Source organism: Euprymna scolopes, chromosome 32 (genome assembly GCF_053919585.1).
Source record: "Euprymna scolopes isolate OS-2025 chromosome 32, ASM5391958v1, whole genome shotgun sequence".
Lineage (NCBI taxonomy): Eukaryota > Metazoa > Mollusca > Cephalopoda > Sepiida > Sepiolidae > Euprymna > Euprymna scolopes.
The window spans coordinates 76,315,372-76,335,892 of NC_136513.1; the positions used below are offsets into that span (position 1 = coordinate 76,315,372).

The 20,521-nt window shown below is 33.8% G+C and overlaps 1 protein-coding gene across 2 annotated transcripts in view; it reads left to right on the forward strand.

Annotated features, from left to right (window-relative positions):
* Positions 1-20,521, forward strand: part of LOC145256444 (uncharacterized) — a 644,056-nt gene that overhangs the window by 102,253 nt on the left and 521,282 nt on the right. The window contains exon 2 of one of the 2 annotated variants that reach the window (XM_080115352.1): positions 2,247-2,291. The exons of the other annotated variant lie outside the window; for it this stretch is intronic. The gene's annotated coding sequence lies outside the window, so the exon portion shown is untranslated. The remainder of the gene's footprint in view (positions 1-2,246; positions 2,292-20,521) is intronic. 2 annotated transcript variants of the gene reach the window in all.

Consider the following 20,521-nt stretch of genomic DNA (forward strand, 5'->3'; position numbering starts at 1 on the left):
GGTAGAAAAACGTAGCACTCCTTCTGATGTTCTGTTCTGATGTCAAGTCTGGGCCTCTTTGGACTTGTGGGCCGGCGCCGATGTCTACTGCAGCACCCAGTGTCAGCCAGTTGCCACCTCATTGCAGCAGGGGATCACCACTCTATTCAGCAAATCCAATACACTTTGGTATTGACTTTCAAGCCAACTTTGAATGTGTGAGGTGGTATAGTTTAGCCATCACTTGAAACGGCACCAAATACCAGAAACTGTCGCCGGAAACTCCGTTGAGCTGCGCCCTCAAGTGGTGAACCGTCCGGATTTGTATTTTGACGGTGCTAGCGATGGTCCTGTTGTCAAAACTTTGATCGGTAGATAGCAAGAGTTGTATACCGGTGCATCTCCGATCTCACTCTTTGAGCATTGTGTCACTTTAAGACATGATAGAAGGCTCCTATCGCTCTTGGGATTTTTACACAACTGGCCAACTAGTAGATAGGCTGCAACTACAAAAAAAAAAAAAAAAAAGAAAAGAAACTCATCAAACTGAAATTGAATCATGTCTTTTCTAGGGCCACATTATCGTTTCAACTTGTAATATATTATTCTCGCATACCTAAAGTAATATTATATATAAAAAATATGTTTATATTATCCTTATAGATATTTCTATATTATCCTTATATGTAATATATTACATAATAATATTTCTATATTATTATGGGTAACATAGAAGCCAAGAGTAATATTATTAGGCTATCTAATCGAAATATATGTTCATGGTGGTGTGCTCCCAAAAAATTTAAATTAGCCGGACATATTTCTACATCATTTTATATATATATATATATATATATATATATATATATATATATATATATATATATATATATAGTTGTCATCCACATACTGTACTGTATCGTTGTATCACATCTTATCGGTGCGGCTAAACATATATTTTTCCCCAGTCGTAGATCGAACCTACAACCGTCGCGTTGACAGCTCTAACTATAAGACCACGAATCAGTGCCGTAAATATTTCTCCTCGCGTGTGTATTAAATCCACACCCGCCCATCGCAGAAAGTGCTCAAAACATAATTTGTTTACAAACAAATAAATAGTGGGCTTCGCTTAATTGCTTAAATGCGCGTCGGGTGAAAATATATTTACAAAGTGCTCAATCCAAAGACGGGGAACACACACACACACACACACACACACACACACACACACATATATATATATATATATATATATATATATATATATATATATATATATATATATATATATATATATACGTGAGTGTATGCGTATACACACAGACATATATACATATATATGAGTATTTATTAAGGTTGAAGCTAATAAAGAAATTTCGTATATAAAATCTATCTTGTATTTATTACTTCACTTACTTTTACGTAGTTTATATTATTTATCTCTATAATTAATAACATGGAGGTGATGTTTCCTGCGTAGAATAAAACATAGCAATACAAACATATAAATTGAATACCTTCCAATACTTGATGTAAGTTTTGCGGATATCATCCGTCGATTTTAATCGTTATCATAAATTCCTATAATATTTCCGAAATTAGTCACTCTCCCAAACAAGTCATATTTAAAGGAGGTGGCAGGATTTTTACTCAGTTATTATTTTCTCCTCTACATCTCATATAATTAATCCACGAAATACTGTACAACTTTTCAGTAGCGATCACTATTATTTAATTTTCAACGTTCATGATTTTATATTATTATTATTAGTAGTAGTAGTAGTAGTAGTAGTAGTAGAAGTAGTAGTAGTAGTATTTATTTTATTAGTATTCTTATTTGTTCTATTATTATTATTTATTACAATTGTCAATATGTCAGTAGCAATTATGCTTCTGACTATTATATTTCTTACTGTTATTAGTATTAGTAGTACAATTACTATTTGTATTAGTTTAGTGCAAAAGTAATGTACAAATAATATCGTTTATATAATCATATATATATATATATGTATATATATATGCATATATATATATATATATATATGATTGAACATCAAAAAATATTATTTTTGCAGCAACCTAATATTATATTTTCTCAGTATTGCTATTATAATTAACCTTATTATTACTTTTTTTATTCTTATCATTATCATTAATATTATTGTTATTAGTAATAAGGAAGTCATATTAAGATTTTGTGTTATTACTGATTTATACTGCTTACATAATTTTCATGTAGTATTCTTTATCATTAATTATAGGTTCGACTTCGGAATTGAAATTTCCCGGGAAACGCCAGAACACGGGTAGGCTAGTTTATCATGATCTATGTGGTGTATGATCTATGTATTTTTTTTAGTATATTTAATATTATGCTTATTTGATAATTATTTTAATATATACATATGTTATTGCTCTATTTGTAAACATTCGTATAACGTTTCTATTTTATTAACATGTTAAAGAACATATAGTTTTGTTTATTTTAATTTGTTAAGCATTAATGGGTTCTTCTTCTTCTTCTTCTTCTTATTATTATTATTATTATTATTATGAAAGCAATTAATGCATGGGCAGTCAGTGTTTTAAGATACAGTGCGAGAATTTTAGAATGGTCTGACAAGGATTTGTATGTCATGGATATCAAAACAAGAAAAATTTTAGCAATGTTTGGTATATTTCACATTCGAAGTAGTGTAGCAAGGCTGTATCAAAAGAGGAAAGACGGTGGGAGAGGATTGAAAAGTGTAAAAGATTGTGTTAGAACCGAGGAGATGTCGTTGAAGGAGCATGTGGTTAGAAGTGAGGAGTGGATGCTTAAGGTTGTGGCCAATGAAGTGGAGGTATGTGGGACCAAGGCTGATTATGTGAAACGTATGGATAGAGAAAGGGCAGAGGAACTGGCTAGGAAGAAAATGCATGGAAGGTTCTTCCAGGATATAGCAGAAATGGCTGATGAAAGATCATGGCAATGGCTCAGAGCTGGGTATCTGACTAAGAGTACTGAAACTTTTATTTGTGCGGCGCAAGAGCAGGCATTAGGAACACGATTGTTCAAAAAGTGGTTCTAGGAGAATGCCGGATTTGTGGTAAGACCTCAGCAGGGTGTAGTGGACTGGCCCAGAGAGAGTACCGCAAAAGACACGATCGCATGGAACTCTGGATATATTGGGAGGTGTGTAAGAGGGTTGGGGTGAAGTGTGCTGGAAAATGGTTAGAGGAGGTGGCTGATGAAGTTAGAACAAGTGAAGATGGCACAGTAGAGGTATGGTGGGACAAAAGTCAAGCAATTGAAACATAATCGTCCGGATTTGATCGTCATTGACAAGGTCTCAAAAACGGGCAGATTGTAGACTTTTCAGTACACTGGGACAAGAATGTGAGAGAGAAGGAGAATGAGAAGTGGAGCAATTATGCTCCATTAGCCTTGGAGATAAGGCGAATACACGGGGTTAAAACACAAATAATCTCGGTCGTAGTTGGTGCATTAGGAGGAGTATCAAGTCGTCTGGAAGGACAATTGAAAAACTACAAGTCCCCGATGCTATAGGCCACCTTCAGACCTCTGCAATTGTAGGTACCACCAACATCCTTAGGAAAACCCTTAATCTTTGAAGCTCCTGGTTTGAAGCCGGGATTAAGGGAAATCCTCTGGAAATAAATCCCATCCCTTTCCAGAGAGACGTTGATAAACGAAATCAGAATTATTATTATTATTATTATTATTATTATTATTATTATTATTATTATTATTATTTACTAATTAGGAGTAGTCACACAGGCCATTAAAGATTTCTATTTGTGGTGTTATCCTGACTTTTTTCATCTTCCATATGACTTTGAACTCTCTGACCATTCAGCGTATTTCCTTCGCTTCTCCGTCTCCTTTATCTTCAATCTCTGGTCTGCTTAGACAATAAAATCTAAAATCTAACGGCTGTTTTCCTTCTTGCTAACTAGTATGACATCCGGTCGTATTGCTTGAATTGGTTTATCCGTTTGTATGTCCACGTCGCATAGGATTTTGTGACTTTTATTGTCAAGCAATATTGCCGGTTTGTGCCTGTACCATGTGTCTGGATGATCAAGATTCAGTTGCCTGCATAATTGTCATTATTATTATTATTATTATTATTATTATTATTATTATTATTATTATTATTATTATTGTTGTTGTTGTTGTTGTTGTTGTTGTTGTTCACGAGAAGTTTTCACACAGGCCATCATCAACGATTGCTCATTGATAACAACCTGTGGTGTTTCATCAAGTCTTCGTTACAAGTTTTTTCCAGATTGTCTCCACCTCCCTCGATACTCTCTGCAAATGTATCTGCATCCTCGAAACAACCGCTTGTCATCAATGCCTCGCTGGAAATGATAGTTTGTCTTCACTGGAACTTGGCTGGCAATAAGCTTCTCCAATGTTCCAGTCTCTTCTCATCTAGTCGAGGCCTAGTTAATGCCTCTCCCATCGGTCGTTCTATCCTCCTCAACCATTCTCGGCTGTTTGATGCTGAAACTACATTTGGGGGAATGATTTCAGTTTTTTTTTTGTTGGTGGTGTTCCTCTTTCTTTTTTTTCTTTTTTTTTTACTTCTGTTGCAGTTTCTATATGACAGATTAGTTTTGTAGCTAATGTAAATCAGTTTCCGCATTCGAGGATTTTCCTTAGGAATTCAGCCGTTTTCATTATTGCTAATCGTTGTATCTTCTCAGACTTCCTCTTAATTTGAATTTCTCACATTATTTTTTTTTCTAAGTTTCTCGGGATTGTTTCTCCTATAAGTGGTGTTGTCTTGATTTTCTCAATTTTCCATATCCCTTTCAATGTTCTGACCAGTTCTGTGCATTTGCTTCGATTCCCGGTCTTCTTGATTTTAAATCTGTGGGCTAATGAGATGGCGAAGTCTACAATCTTGCCTTCTTGTTAACTGTTATAACATCCGGTTCCATTTTTGGATGGGTTTTTCCGCTTATACCTCCATGTCTCATAGGATTTTATGTTTTGCATTTTCAAGTACTGCTACCAGTTTCTGCTTGTACAATATGCATGAGTACTCAAGATGCAGTTGTTTGTATAGTTCCCAGTGAACTGCTTTCATCACTAGATCGTGTCTGTTTTTATATCATTTTGGAGCTAGTTAGCTTTGATATACTTTATTCGAATCGCGTTCATTTGTTTTTTTTGTTTGTTTTTTTTTTATTACATTTTCACCCCAAACAAGGCAAATTGCCACTTTGGTGTAGGGGGCTACTATCAGGGGAAACAACTACTGGGGTACTATGTAGGGATTTGGGCAGCAAGATGTCGGTTCACGTTACACTTGAACTTCTGCACGTCAGTACTGTTGGGGAAGCAGGGACCTGGAATGGAATTCCAGAGTCTAGCGGTTCTGGGGAAGAAACTATTGGAGTAAAAAGATCTTTTACATCTAGGGATCTCTACAGTGTGGGGGGTGATTTAGCAGCCTGTCGGGTTTGTCGAGGGTGCTCACGTCGTGGGGGCACAAGTGATTGCAGTTCGTCAGAGCATTCACCACTAAAATACTTGTAGAAAAGGCAGAGGGATGCAACATTTCGTCGATGGGACAGAGGCTGAAGCTTAGATGCCAGTTCAGGGCCTATCAGGTTTGCGATTTGTGCGACTGTCTGTATCGATTCAGTTTAATATAATTATTATTATTATTATTATTATTATTATTATTATTATTATTATTATTATTATTATTATTATTATTGGTTCAGAAGGAACTTTAACACAGGTCTTCGGAGATCTTTCCCTGAAAACATCTTGTGGTGCTTCCTGGAAGCTGAGTGACAACAAGTCGCCCCAGGTTTCCAGTACTCTCCACTTTTCTCGATAACATTTGCAAATAAATTCGCATTATCGCAACAGCTGCTTGCCATTAATTTCTTGTTGGCAGTAGTTATTGGTTTTTGCTGGGATTTGAGTGGCAATAAGCCTCCCCAAGGTTCCAGTTCTCTTCGCACTTATTCGGCTGATTTCTGGTCAATCCATCGGTCTTTCCTTCCTCCTTGACTCTACTTGCTTATATGGTCTTGGTTTTTGGAGGGCGGGGGGCAGTGATGTGGCAACTGTGGGTAGGGTTTGGTTACAGAATTTATAGATATGTTCTTGGTTCCATGTAGTGTTTCGTGTTTTACCTTTGCAGCAGTTTGTCTGACTCACACTTGTTACTCATGTGTGTTGGTTTCCACATTCAAGGGTTTTTCTTAATATTTAAGCTGTTTTCATGATTGTTATTCGTTGTATTTTTCCAGCCATTCCTTTGATTCCAATTTCTCACATTCTTTTTTCAAAGTATTTAGGGATTGTTCCTAGTGCTCCTACTACTACTACTACTACTACTACTATTATTATTATTATTATTATTATTATTATTATTTAATAGTTGTGAAGCATTGATATTATACTTTAATTATTACACCGGACGCTTCAAACGATAGTGTTTATTTATTTATTGTTTTATTGTCTATTTATTATCTTTATATACACATATATAACTTAAATCCTTATAGACTTTTCTAACGTCTCTCTGCACAGAGTTTTGTCAGGACAACATAGCATGACGATAATTTTCCTTGTAAGTAAACCCTGATGAAATATTTAAAATCACGTAGTATTTTTGGACTGAATAAGATATCGTCTATGCTGTTAACACAAAATGGCTTTTAAGAGGAATGGTGAAATTTTTTCCAAATTATGTTGCCAGTTTTGTTGCTCCGGTTGTCTTCCCTGTGGCCTTGCCAAACCATTTATATATATATATATATATATATATATATATATATATATATATATATATATATATATATATATATCAAAAGTACCCGTCGTTGACTGAAGGCCAAACTATTTGCAAAGAACTTTGCAGCTAATTCTACCCTATGCGACGAAGGCCATCAACTCCCCATATTTCCTCCTATAACACAGAACAAGCTAGGTAACATACAAATATCCGTGCATGAGGTCGCCAAGCTAATAAAAAACCTAGATTCCAGTAAAGCAACTGGCCCTGATGGCATCCCAATTATAGTGTTAAAAAAGCTTCAACCAGAACTTGCTCCCATACTTACGAAACTATTTAAGCGCTGCCTTAAGGAGAAGTGCTTTCCGACCCCCTGGAAGACCTCCTCAGTTTGCCCTGTATTTAAGAATTCAGGTGATAAGTCATCTCCCTCTCAATACAGACCAATAAGTCTTCTCTGTGTTATGAGTAAGTTACTGGAATCAATATTAAATAGAGAAATAGTAAACCACCTCAGCAGGAATAACCTTCTTAGTAACACACAATATGGTTTCCGCTCTGCAAGATCTACCGCAGATGTGCTGACGGTTATATCCCACAGGATTAGTGAATCTCTTGACAAAGGCTTCCTTTCTAGGGCAATTGCTCTCGACATATCAAAGGCTTTTGACAAAGTATGGCATAAGGGTCTACTTCACAAGATTTCCAGCTACGGTATAACTGGAAATGTTTTCTCAATCATTAAATCATTTCTCTCTGATAGGCTCATAAGAGTAGTGGTAGATGGACAAAAATCGGAGGCCTGCAATATAAATGCTGGAGTCCCTCAGGGGTCAATCCTGGGCCCAACTCTCTTCCTGATCTACATCAATGACCTCCCTAAACACATACTTAAATCATTCGTTGACATCTATGCTGATGACACGACCATCTACGGCAACACATCAAAGGCTGTAAATGACGAAGTTCTCTCGGATTCTCTCTCCTCTGATCTCGAGCGCGTGGTTCAGTGGGGGAAGATGTGGCTAGTTACCTTTAATGCATCCAAAACCAAACTCCTATCCTTACATCATCAACGCTCTGATCCCCAGCTGGCATCAATTGTGATGGATGGCTCTCGTCTGGGTGAGGCCCCGTGTTTTGACAAGCTTCTGGGTTTGACCTTTACTCCTGATCTGAAATGGAACACGTACATCAAGTCTGTTGCCAAGGTCGCAGGAAAGATGGTGGGATCCTTCTACCGCTCCAGAAGATATCTCACTACTGATGCAATTCTCTATCTATATAAAAGCCAAGTACGGCCAAGGATGGAATACTGTTGCCATATCTGGGCAGGTGCTGCTAAAAACAGCCTATCATGCCTTGACAGAGTACAAAATAGACTTCGTGGTTTAGTGGGGGATGCCCTTTTCTCTACCCTGCAACCCCTCTCCCACAGAAGAGACGTTGCGAGCCTATCCTTGTTTTATCGTTATTTTCATGGCAGATGCTCGTCTGAACTCCAATCCCTGGTCCCCCCTCGCCAATCTTTCACGAAAAACACCCGTCTAGCTGAATCCACTGTGAAAAATTTCCCCCACTCTATATCTGTGCCTAAATCAAAACGCGGATTTCATGAGCAAAGCTTCTTTCTTAGAACTGCACGCCTGTGGAACTCTGTTCCGTCTGCCTGCTTCCCTCCGGACTACAACTTGGATGTCTTCAAGTCTAATGTTAACAAATTCCTAATGAACCGCCCCCCTAATTAAACACTTCATAAAATCTCCTCACTAACGTGATGTACTTACAATAACCCTTATCCCTGAGTGGCTTCCGGGCCTTGATAAGTGGTGATCACTGTGTAAAAAAAAAAAAAAAAAAAAAAAGCCTACAGGAAATGGACTCTGATGAGGTTGTGAAAAGGAAGGGTTATAAAAAGATATTTTTGAATTTGAGGGTATCAAAACCAAAGCAAAATATGATGAAAGTAAGAATAAAATAGATAAACCCCATAATTTATTATACCATACCTGTTCACACTGAAACACTTATCACAATATTCTGTGGATCTATATTAAAAAACCTTGTTAAACTTTGTGACATATTTCCATTCTATGGAGGTCAGGTGCGAACGAACACCCCATAAATTTTTTATACCATATTTCTTCAAACTGAAACATAATTATCAAAGTATACTTACGCAGATAGATATGAAAAGTCTTTATTAAAGTTTGCTCCTATTTCCATTCTATGGAGGCCAGGCGCGAACGCAGACCCCACAAGTTTATTATACCATCCCTATTTAAGTAAACATACTTATCAAAGCATTCTTATGTACATCTATATCTAAAACACTTGTAAACATTTTTTTTTAATTTTTTAATTTTTTATTTCCATACTTTGTGGACCAGGCGCGAACGCGGATCCTACAATTTTTATGAACCGCCGTTCTGCCAGATCAAACATACCCATTTCTGTGTCTCGATACATCCTATATTATAATATGTAATCAGTTTTTTTTAAATAGTAAACCATTTAAGAGCCTATTCGTGACCAGACACACACACACACATACACAGACATTCAGCTTTATATTATATATATATATATATATATATATATATATATAAAATCTGGTAAGGCCACAAGGAAGACGACCGAAGCAGCAAAACTGGCCAGTAGGACACCTTTTATACAAATGTAGGCATATTTATGCATAATTTATTGTTTTTTTAAAAATTGGCATAAAACGTTAACCATAAAATAGTATTATGCTCTATACAAAGCCTGAAAATGTTCGTGTAGTTTAGTCCCAGAGAGCCAAAGATATGAGCATTTCAATATTCAATGTGGCTACGAGTATATATAATAATACCACGTTTTGGGGGGATTTTATAAGTTCTAAATCTCAGCGACTATTGATCAGAATTTAATAAATAAAAGCTTGTTGTAAAGGTAATTACCTGAGTTTTGTACTAGGATATATGACATTTGCTCTTAAGGTCACACATTAAAGGGATCATCTATCATCTTATTTTACACCCGTAAATTGTTTCCAAGTTTTGCATATGAATTACAAAATATCTGATATTCCCCAAAACCTCTGGCCCAGATGAAGGGGAGACTAAAAACTTGCTGCTATGGTATCAAATGATCTGAAATAACAGCAAGTGAAGACTTGATTCCATATATATATATATATATATATATATATATATATATATATATATATATATATATAGAGAGAGAGAGAGAGAGAGAGAGAGAGATAGATAGATAGATAGATAGATAGATGTGTGTGTTGACAGAGAAAAATCTCTTTCCATCGATATATAAATATAAAAATATTATCCATAATGCATGTATTTCAGAAAAATTGTTCATTATTTTTTACATTTTAATAGACTGTTTAAAAAAAAACATTTCGATTTGAAATAATTATCCGAACATGAAGTTGTTGATTGGTGCTACACGTAAGCGGGTTTTCATGTAAATTAAGAAAATTCAAAACAGCCAACATTTCTCTTCACGTTATAATTGAGAAGCCAATTGAAGAACCTTCATCGACATTAACTTTTCCGATAATTGGTGAAAATATATCGAAGTACTACTAGAGTTTTCGTTTCTTTTTCCTTTTCATTATTGCATTATAGGCAGGTTTTGTTCCAAGGAAAAGCCATGGAGACGAGTCCAGGGTATAAGTAAACAACAATTAAATGAATATATATATATATATATTTATATATATATATTTATATATATATGTATATAGACAACAATTAAATGAATATATATATATAAATATATATATATATTTATATATATATGTATTTAGACAACAATTAAATGAATATATATATATAAATATATATATATATTTATATATATATATGTATTTAGACAACAATTAAATGAATATATATATATAAATATATATATTTATATATATATGTATATAGACAACAATTAAATGAATATATATATATATATTATATATATATATATTATATATATATATATATATAGTCATCCACATACAGTACTGTTTTACAGCTCACCAGTGCGGCTAAACAAGCAACTACCTCAAGCCAGGATCGAAATCCGATCGCCCAAACGACAGCTGGTGCTTCTAATCGTTGCACTATACGGCTGCTGCTATGTGTGGAGTGAATAAACAATGTTTTTACATTGTCCAATACCTAAGCTCAATTTGTTTTACACAAAGAGCATCGCTTCATACGCATATGGTAATTTGTATATTACTTCCTAATGTGCTCAACATAAGATAGGAAGCATTGTGCGTGTTATTTTTGTAAAATACGTTTTTCAAAAATAGTTCACTTTTTGTGTATACCATTTTGTCAAGAAGCTCAATCTATGTTGAATATAACAACAGAACATAAAAGAATAACAGTATAATTACATGCCAAGACTCAACTATTTATCTTTCGTGCAAATCAGCTCCTGACTTTTGAAAACTCTACCAAACCCCTCCGCCAATTTTGGGTCTAAACCCTTGAAAGTTTAGATGTAGGTTCTTGGATATAGATAAAACTTTTTAACGTGATTTTAGTCCAAAACAATAAATGTTAAGGGGGGTCAGAATTGGAGTCAAAGTTAAAACAAAAAACATTACGTCTTAGCCAATTTTGGGTCTAAATATTTGAAATTTTAAATAAAGGGTATCAGACATGCACCTCAGATTTTGGGCGACAATTTGCCTGCCAAGAGGTCAAAGTTGAAAGCGCTGACATTTGCAGACTCTACGAAAATCCTCTGTCAATTTTGGAACTAAACACTTGAAATTTTAGATGTAGGTTTCCTGAACACGAGTAAAACATTTGAATATACATATATATATATATATATATATATATATATATATAGAGAGAGAGAGAGAGAGAGACATAAACTATGAATAGTACATAAGACCCGAGCAAAGCAAATACTAGTATATATATATATATATATATATATATATATATATATATATATATATATATAATAGTAATTTATAAAATATATATGGCGATTAAGCTACACTGAATATTCCGCGTTTCATCAACTCTAGGACTCTTCAGGCTTATGCGCGAATTCTGTGGTTGTTTATCGTTTTTATATGCTCCTCTTGTATTGACTGATAGGAAGGGCGCGGTAGATACTAGAAAGCTGATTGGCTAACTAAAATCTCAATATGCACCGCGCCCTTCCTATCAGTCAATAGAAGAGGAGCATATAAAAACGATAAACAACCACAGAATTCGCGCATAAGCCTGAAGAGTCCTAAAATGGATGAAACGCGGAATATTCAGTGTAGCTTAATCGCCATATATATTTTATAAATTACTAACTAGCTCTACCTACGTATTGAGCACTTTTGAAGTAAATGCTTAAAGTTTACGCATAAATCTATACTTTCGTATATTAATTTGATGTGAGTAAATTAAGTAGTTATATATATATATATATATATATATATATATATATATATATGTATATATATATATATATATATATATATATATATATATATATATATAAGTGCTGGAATGATCTATCAGATTAGGAATAGGGAACTGGAATTTCGGAACATTTGTATCCGAATCGGAAAAAAGAATTATCCCTATTTTCCTGTGTAAAAAAGCGATTTCTTTAATTTACTTTCTTTATTTGATTTTTTTTAAAGAAAAATTTTCCATTGCTTGTAGTTATATGTGAAATAATTAATATATATTGTATTTCAACAACCAGTAAAATTAAAATCGCTAGATCATCCTCCACAAGTTCTTAATTTTACGTTTAAGTATATATGTGCATATTTAAAACGCGTTCTTACAGTAAATCAGAATCAGAATCGGAATCGGTAATATTTATATAGTCCCATCACTAATATATATATATATATATGTGTGTGTGTGTGTGTGTGTGTGTGTGTGTGTGTGTGTGTGTGTGTGTGTGTGTGTGTGTGTGTGCGTGTGTGTGTGTGCGTGTGTGTGTGTGTGTGTGTAGCCGATTAGGCCAATTACCGATTACCTGCTAATTAATCAGTACACTACCTAATATATATATATATATATATATATATATATATATATATATATATATATATATGGGGGGGTATAAGAGCCGAGACCAATGCGGAAATACCGGAAAAGCAAAAGGAACGAAAGAGAAAACAAACAATCAAACAAATAGACTGGTATGTTCGAGTATAGAATGTCTAATTATTAATTTATTTATCATCTCTTCTCTCACTATATAATCATCAGCAAACCAAGTTGCTGGCACGTCCGGGGTATATAAAGTCCGTTACTGATATAGAACTTTGATTCATTTTGGGAGAAAACACCTCTCCTTTTCAAAAAAATAAAAAATAAAAAATAAAAAAGAGTATTATCCAAAATCGTGAAAGGGACCAGGAGCAGAACCTTTTGCTGCGGTCCTGGTTCCCTTAATCATTTTGCCTTTTAGGTTTTTCCTTCTTTTGCTTTTCCGGTATTTCCACATTCTTCTTGGCTTTTATAAACTTCTACATAATTCTTTACCAAAATGCTTTAAACAAACTACCATTTCCCTCTATACGCAAACAAACTACCCTCAGATATATATATATATATATATATATATATATATATATATATATATATATATATGTAAATGTTCAAACTCTTAAAACAAACTACATCTTTTAAAAAAATAACGAAATTGAAGTTGGTGCTGTAAACGTCGGAACAATATTTTCTTGAACGAACGTAACATTTCATTCAAATTAAATTGCATTAAAAAAATGTCGAAAGGAAAGAATGAAAGAAAAAACGGCCACGTCACTTTTTTCAAATCGCTTTTCTTTCCTTATGGCTACAAAAAATATTGGAGGCTTCTACATTCGCCCTTACAAATTGCTTTTCAGATGTCCAGAATCGGGTCGTTTTCCTTTTTTTTTTTTTAATAATTTTAGCCTTTTGTTTTCAATATATATGTTAATCTCGAGAATGTTTCCAAGTGATTGAATAACCAAATATTTGAAACTCTTGAGAAATATGAACAAGATAGAGATAAAGTTAAGTACGTTTATATGTGTGTGTGTGTGTGTGTGTGTGTGTGTGTGTGTGTGTGTGTGCGTTTATACATATAGTATCATTTAAGTACGTTTACATGTTTATATATGTATATGCATATATGTGTGTGTATATATCTATATATCTATATCTATATCTATCTCTCTCTCTCTATATATATATATATATATATATATATATATATATATATATATATATACACACTGCGTATCAAATTATTAACGAGTTCACATTATTTAAGGAACGAGTGAATAAAACCCATGAAACTTTGAGAAAGTTCTTACAATACTATTCAGCTACTCCAGTCAAAAAATAAAAGTATTTATGTATAACAATATTTGCCAAACTATGGCAGAAGATATGAATATCTGTTGATTTCAGTGTGTCAAGTTATTAACGAGGTTGAGAAAAAACACAATATACCCATAACTTGTTTATTGAAATAATTCTCCAACGTTAAATGAACTAGGAAAAATGCTTAGAGCACAATAACTAGATAGCAATTTCTACGTTGAAATCATTAGTATGCGATCCTTTTTATGAATGTCTTGCAAAAGACGTTCGTCCACAGAATCATTCAAATTTGTGATTTTGTCAACAGTTATTTTTCGCGATTCCTCTTAGAGAGGGTCCCACAACTCTTCCTTGCTCTTAAATTGGTGTCCACTTGCAAAGGTTCACAATTGTATCCAAATCTGGTGAAACCACAGGTCACTCCATCTTCTGTGGCGTAGAGAACCGCAGTTGTTGCAAATACTTTTTGCTTTTGTTTGTTGCATGCGAGTGAGCATTATTCTGCATAAAAGTAAAGGTTCTTCTGAACGTCAACCTTTGCTTCTTCAGCCATGGTTCAAAGAAAAGCTATGTAAGCATTTGACGTCATTTTTACGAAAAGCTATGTAAGCATTTGACGTCATTTTTACGCCTTCTGAGACTCTCCATGTGCCAGCAAAAGTACCTCCGATACTCCTAGCCCAAATCATTATCCAACTACAACCTTGTTGGCGCCTTAAGCGCTAATGACGATGTCGTCCATCTAGGACCCATCTCTTGCTCCAACTATCTGAGCCATCAAGTGACACGCACTTTGGAAAAATCCGTTTTCATGTTGTCCTCTGCCTATTTCAATCGGTTTTGTATGCGATGTTGCTTTAATGGAGGCTTTGTCACAGGCTTAAACTTTGCCACTTCTTTCAGAAGGCGACATCGAGTACTTTTTGAGACATTCTTCAATCCGTCTTGGTCATAGACTTCTCGACTTGTCTGCCCAAGGTTCTTAACAACTTCACGTTTAATTTGGCGTAGAGAACGGCGGAAACAACTCTAGATTTACCTTTACCAGCTCTCTTATGAACCTTTGTAGGGTCCTTGACAAAGTTATTCACAGTTTGCTGGTACCTTCGTATCATTTTCGATATTTCGAGGGTAGTTTTACCTTTCGCTAACTGTTTTATAATAGTACTCTTTTCACAACTACTCAAACCACCTTTACGACCCATTGTATTGACGAAACAAACAGCCTTATTAATAATTTGAAACACCTCAAATATAGTGGATTCATCAATTACGATGTCAACTGTTTATATTGAGCAAAACAGTACGAAGATTTCACAGTACCCGCAACTCAGCATTGCCAACGTTTCCGAAGTTTTTGATACGAAACTACCGGTAAGTTTCTGAAACTGGTAAAAAAAACTTTGTATCATTAATAATTTGACATGCAGTGTATATATATATATATATATATATATATATATATATAGAGAGAGAGAGAGAGAGAGAGAGAGAGAGAGAGAGACAGACAGAGAGAGAGAGAGAGAGAATGCATGATAAATGTCTATATTCCAAAGTTCATGATATTGACTATCTTATAATGTATTCCTTTAATTCAGTTGATATTTACAATTCTTGACAGTATCTGTTTCGTAGAGCAAAATCAATCACTTAATTATTATATAAATAATGAGTCTATTTTGCCCTTAACTCATCAGAAAAATAGCAACAATCAATCCCTCAAAAGGGAATAAAATGTGTTTTGACATGAATAAAATTCGAAAATTGAAAGAGAAGCTGTAAAAATTTCTAAAAATTCACAAGGGCGTAAGGGAAACAGTTTGTAAGGTATCATCATGACTTTTGGAATATAGACTTTTGTCGTTCATTCACTATGTACTTACATTTAGCTTCTTAAATAAGGATTGGTACAAGTAAATAAGATATATTTCTACAGGAACATATATATATATATATATATATATATATGTAATAACTTGAGAATGACTGTGTACACTCAGACGTCATATATTCATGTACAGTAACAGAACTCCCGCCTAATACGACAACTAATAACCTGACAGCCCAAACCTATAGTACCAGTTACACCAGAGAGAATCCACATAACCCAATAAGCAATATTACACAATCTGAACAATTGACCACACAGCAGATAGGTATAAGCTCCACAGAACCTGAACATAGAAACTCAGGCCACCCCCAGATAAATGAAGAACCTCTAGATACACCGCGCCCAAGCCCTATAATACATACCTAGATATGATTCTCTTCCTTCCCGATAAAGGCCAGAATTGCAAACCATTTACAATCATTCTTAAAGGAGAACCCTAAAACAAAACTACCCTATTTAACCTAGTTAGAAATTTAAAACAAAACAAAATAGGCTTTACATTAAAATGGAAAATACTAAGAAAATCCAAGCCAGACATCCCAGAATCTAAATACTGACTTCTATGTAACGCAGAGGCGACCCAGATTATAACGGCACCTAAAAATTTAACATCCTCAATTCAAAACAAGAGATAATTTTCAGTTGCAGGCACAAGAGAAAGTTCATGTACGTAAATGCAATTAACCCCGCTGAAAATGCACTACCGCACAAGAACTACCTATTTCGCTTCCTCACCATCCATAAAATGCAACAATATCCATCACTAACCGTTTCCCCTAGTATAGAGCTATTGGACAACACCCCAAACCAAATTCTTTTTTTTAACCACCCATAATCACTTGCGATCTGAAAAAATCGCCAAAAAAACTTCAACTCTTTAATATAAAATATTAGCACACCCTCTGAACACACAACCATTACATAACTTTAAATAAATTACCGACCTGGAATCGCCTACATCTTGGCAAGGTCTAATTAACAATATATCTACTTTAAACATAAGCCCACAACCAACTTTGCCTAACAAACCCTATCCCCGTAAATATGTACACTTAATACCATCTGTTAAATTGCAACCAAACATCCAATTAGCACACGATGCAACGAGAATATAACCTAAACAATATAAAACCTTGGCCCAATGAAAAAATAGCTTAGAAACCCCCTTCTCAGGGCTAAAGACTTAAAACCTAAATTTAGAACCATCTAACCACCACCCTAAACCCCACTGGCGAACCCGCCTTAAATAAGAAATTATTTAAAAATCAGCGCATTTGGTCTTCACTATTAGATTTATAAAAAGCCCTCCATCCCAGTAGCATTTACATTAAAACTTTTAAATGTACCGAAAATATAACATAAGAAAAGCTCCCCCGATTCAAACCAACCCACCAGCGTCACCCATACAGACATATCCCCATCCCTATCCTACCCCCTCCGACTACCAGACAAGCGCGTTCCCAACTGCTTACAAGCAAACATGTGTATTTTTCAATTTCCTACTAGATGCAACTTCCTACTGATAATATAGTTGAACCAGTCCAGTTTCGGGTAATTTCCATCACAAGAGTCTCCGTTGAAAAAAATACAGTTTTTTTGCCATCCAAATTAGGAGGAATAAGAATTCACCAGACTAACACATCTACGCAAGATCACCCTAACGAAATATTTAGAGAAATGTGGAACTTTAACGGACAGCTATAAACTATGCTTCTTGTATCTCTTGGAGATTAGAACTACTACATTAAGTAGTTACGCCGATTCCATGGACCTGTCCCTCGTGTTTATAAACGAGAAAGTATGTATTCAATTTTCTAGGCCTGGCTTGTTCATAAAAACATACATTTAATGTACTTTATAATCGAATTTCAAGAAATTTAAAGTTTTAAGGTGGACTCTTGAAACTACCGTTCCCAGTGAAGCAATCCTTTAATTTAATTTAAACCCAAGGGGATTTTGTTCACCGAATTCTTACGCTTTCCCGGCTTATTCTAAATCTATTTTTATCTGTGTTTTTATTATCTATGTTTTTTTTATGTTTGTTATGTGTTTTTAATCTGTGTTTGTATATATGGATACATGTATGTATGTGCGTATATATATATATATATATATATATATATATATATATATATATATATATATATATATATATTATTTTACTTTATTTAGTACGGGACCACTTACCCCTCACTCCTCAACCCCATTTCCTGCTACTTTGATCCCCACTTGTCTGTATCCCTTTCTTTTACGCACGTCTAATAATTAGTATTAACAGTATTTTCATTATTATTAGTAGTAGTAGTGGTGGTGATGGTGGAGGTAGTGGTAGAAGTATTGTTACTAGTATCTTTATTATTATCATTATTATTACTGCATTGCTTTTAACGCTATTACTATTGTTATTATTATTGTTTTTATCATTATTATTATTATTATTATAATCATCATTATAATTGCTGTTATTATTATCCCCGTTATTATCCCCGTCATTGCTACCATAACCGATGCCATTATCTCCATTTTCACTGTTATTAAGAATAATCTTGAATCTACTTCTATCCCAACTATTGGTAATATTATCTTTAATGTTTATTTTGTATGTTTATCTTTAATTTTATCGTTATCTTTATCTCTATTTTTATCTTCAATTTTAATTCTATTTTACTTTCATCTTTATTGTTACTACTATTATTATAATTTTCATTACTATTATCTTTTGTACTATTATAATTGCCCTAATATTATTTGGTACATTTTTACCACTCTCATAAGTAGTAATGGTGTCCTTACTCCTCTACTTTGCCATCTATATGTACCTTAACCTTTTGTATCAAGTTAAACGCACTCATAGTCATTGCCATCCTAATCTCCGACCGACCCCTTATAATCATACTCCCTATATCATAACAGAAGAAACTTATAAATATATTGCCGCATATTACCTTTCAGTTTTACAACCTTAAATACCCCCCAAAAAAAATTATAAGCGATTTTATAGCCGCCATTTATCATACTATATATAATAAGCTTCTCCTTATTTATTTAGAATTCAATAAAGCTTTCCCAACATTCTATAATTCCTCTTAATCTTTTTCGTCCCTAATGAACCTTACGCTAGATGCCGCATCTTCCCCATGCTACCTAGCACCTTCTCTACTCTTCTGATGAGAAGCATAAGGCTTCAAAATGCCCTGGCATGAAGAGTCCTTCTATCCCCCAAACTGTGCCTGTATTCCATTATTCAATAAATGATCCATTCTATATCTATCAATATATAGTTTTGTGTCTTCATTTCATACTCTTGTCGTCCTATATTATAAGCTCCAATATATATATATATATATATATATATATATATATATATATATATATATATATATACTACCCGTGATCATTGGGATTAATGTATGAGCATGAAACTTGTAACGTAAAGAAAATTGTTTTTTGCGACATAACAGAAACATTTCTATAAAATTATATTAAAATGAAAAAAGAATTTAGATAGATTCCTATGAGTCGATCTGTTTATAATTGCTTATTTTTGAAAAAAAACTTACAGCCATTGAATTATAAGTGGTTTGCAATACTTATAGATAAATGTGCACTCAACAAATACCAAAATACTTAAAGTTGAATTCAAATTAGATATATCTTTTAATTTAAACGCGAAAAAAACCAATTGGGACGCTGAAAATGTACACAGTAAAACACTACGTTTTATAGTCGCGTTGATTATTTATTTGTAAGGCAAATTAAAAAAACATATTTTCGGGGTTTTTTGTTTATGTTGGTAGTGTAGAAGAAAATGTATGAATGTTTTTTTAAGAAAAATGTATTAAAAAATGGAGTATAAATTTTTAAAAATGCAGGCGCTGTGTAAATCGCCGTTATAAAATGCTCTTATGGTTATCAACGGGTTAAAGTAGATTCATTTGTAAGAAAATTGCGTTAAAATAACGTAAACGTAATACGGAAATAAACGATGTAAAAAAATGCAGAAAATATTAACAACTTTTTATTTGAAAAATGTAAATGCGAAAAAAATAACTAATTGGTAGGCTGTAAACGTACACAGTAAAACAATACGTTTTATTGTCGCGTTGATTATTGTTATGTATGCATGCGCAACCGGAAGTCATAAACCGGATGTTGGATTACAATATCCGTTACAAGGTCATTTATGTTATATATATATATATATATATATATATATATATATATATATATATATATATATATATATATATATATACTAACCGGGAGACCCGATGTTGCCCGGAATTAAATGAGGATCAACGAATGTTCCATTTCCAATACTTTTATTGTTATCGAAATCACTGAAATCGCTCATTTGTCAATCAAAGCGATTGATTGCCTTCCCTTCTCTAATCGGAGAGGCATCACATTAATATTATTCGATTGTGCTTTTAACGCAAACATTCATTTTGAACGCGCCCCTGTCTTATCAAAGAAGCTACTGTTAATTAATGCCGGAACTTTTTGCTTGTGCGGTTATATAA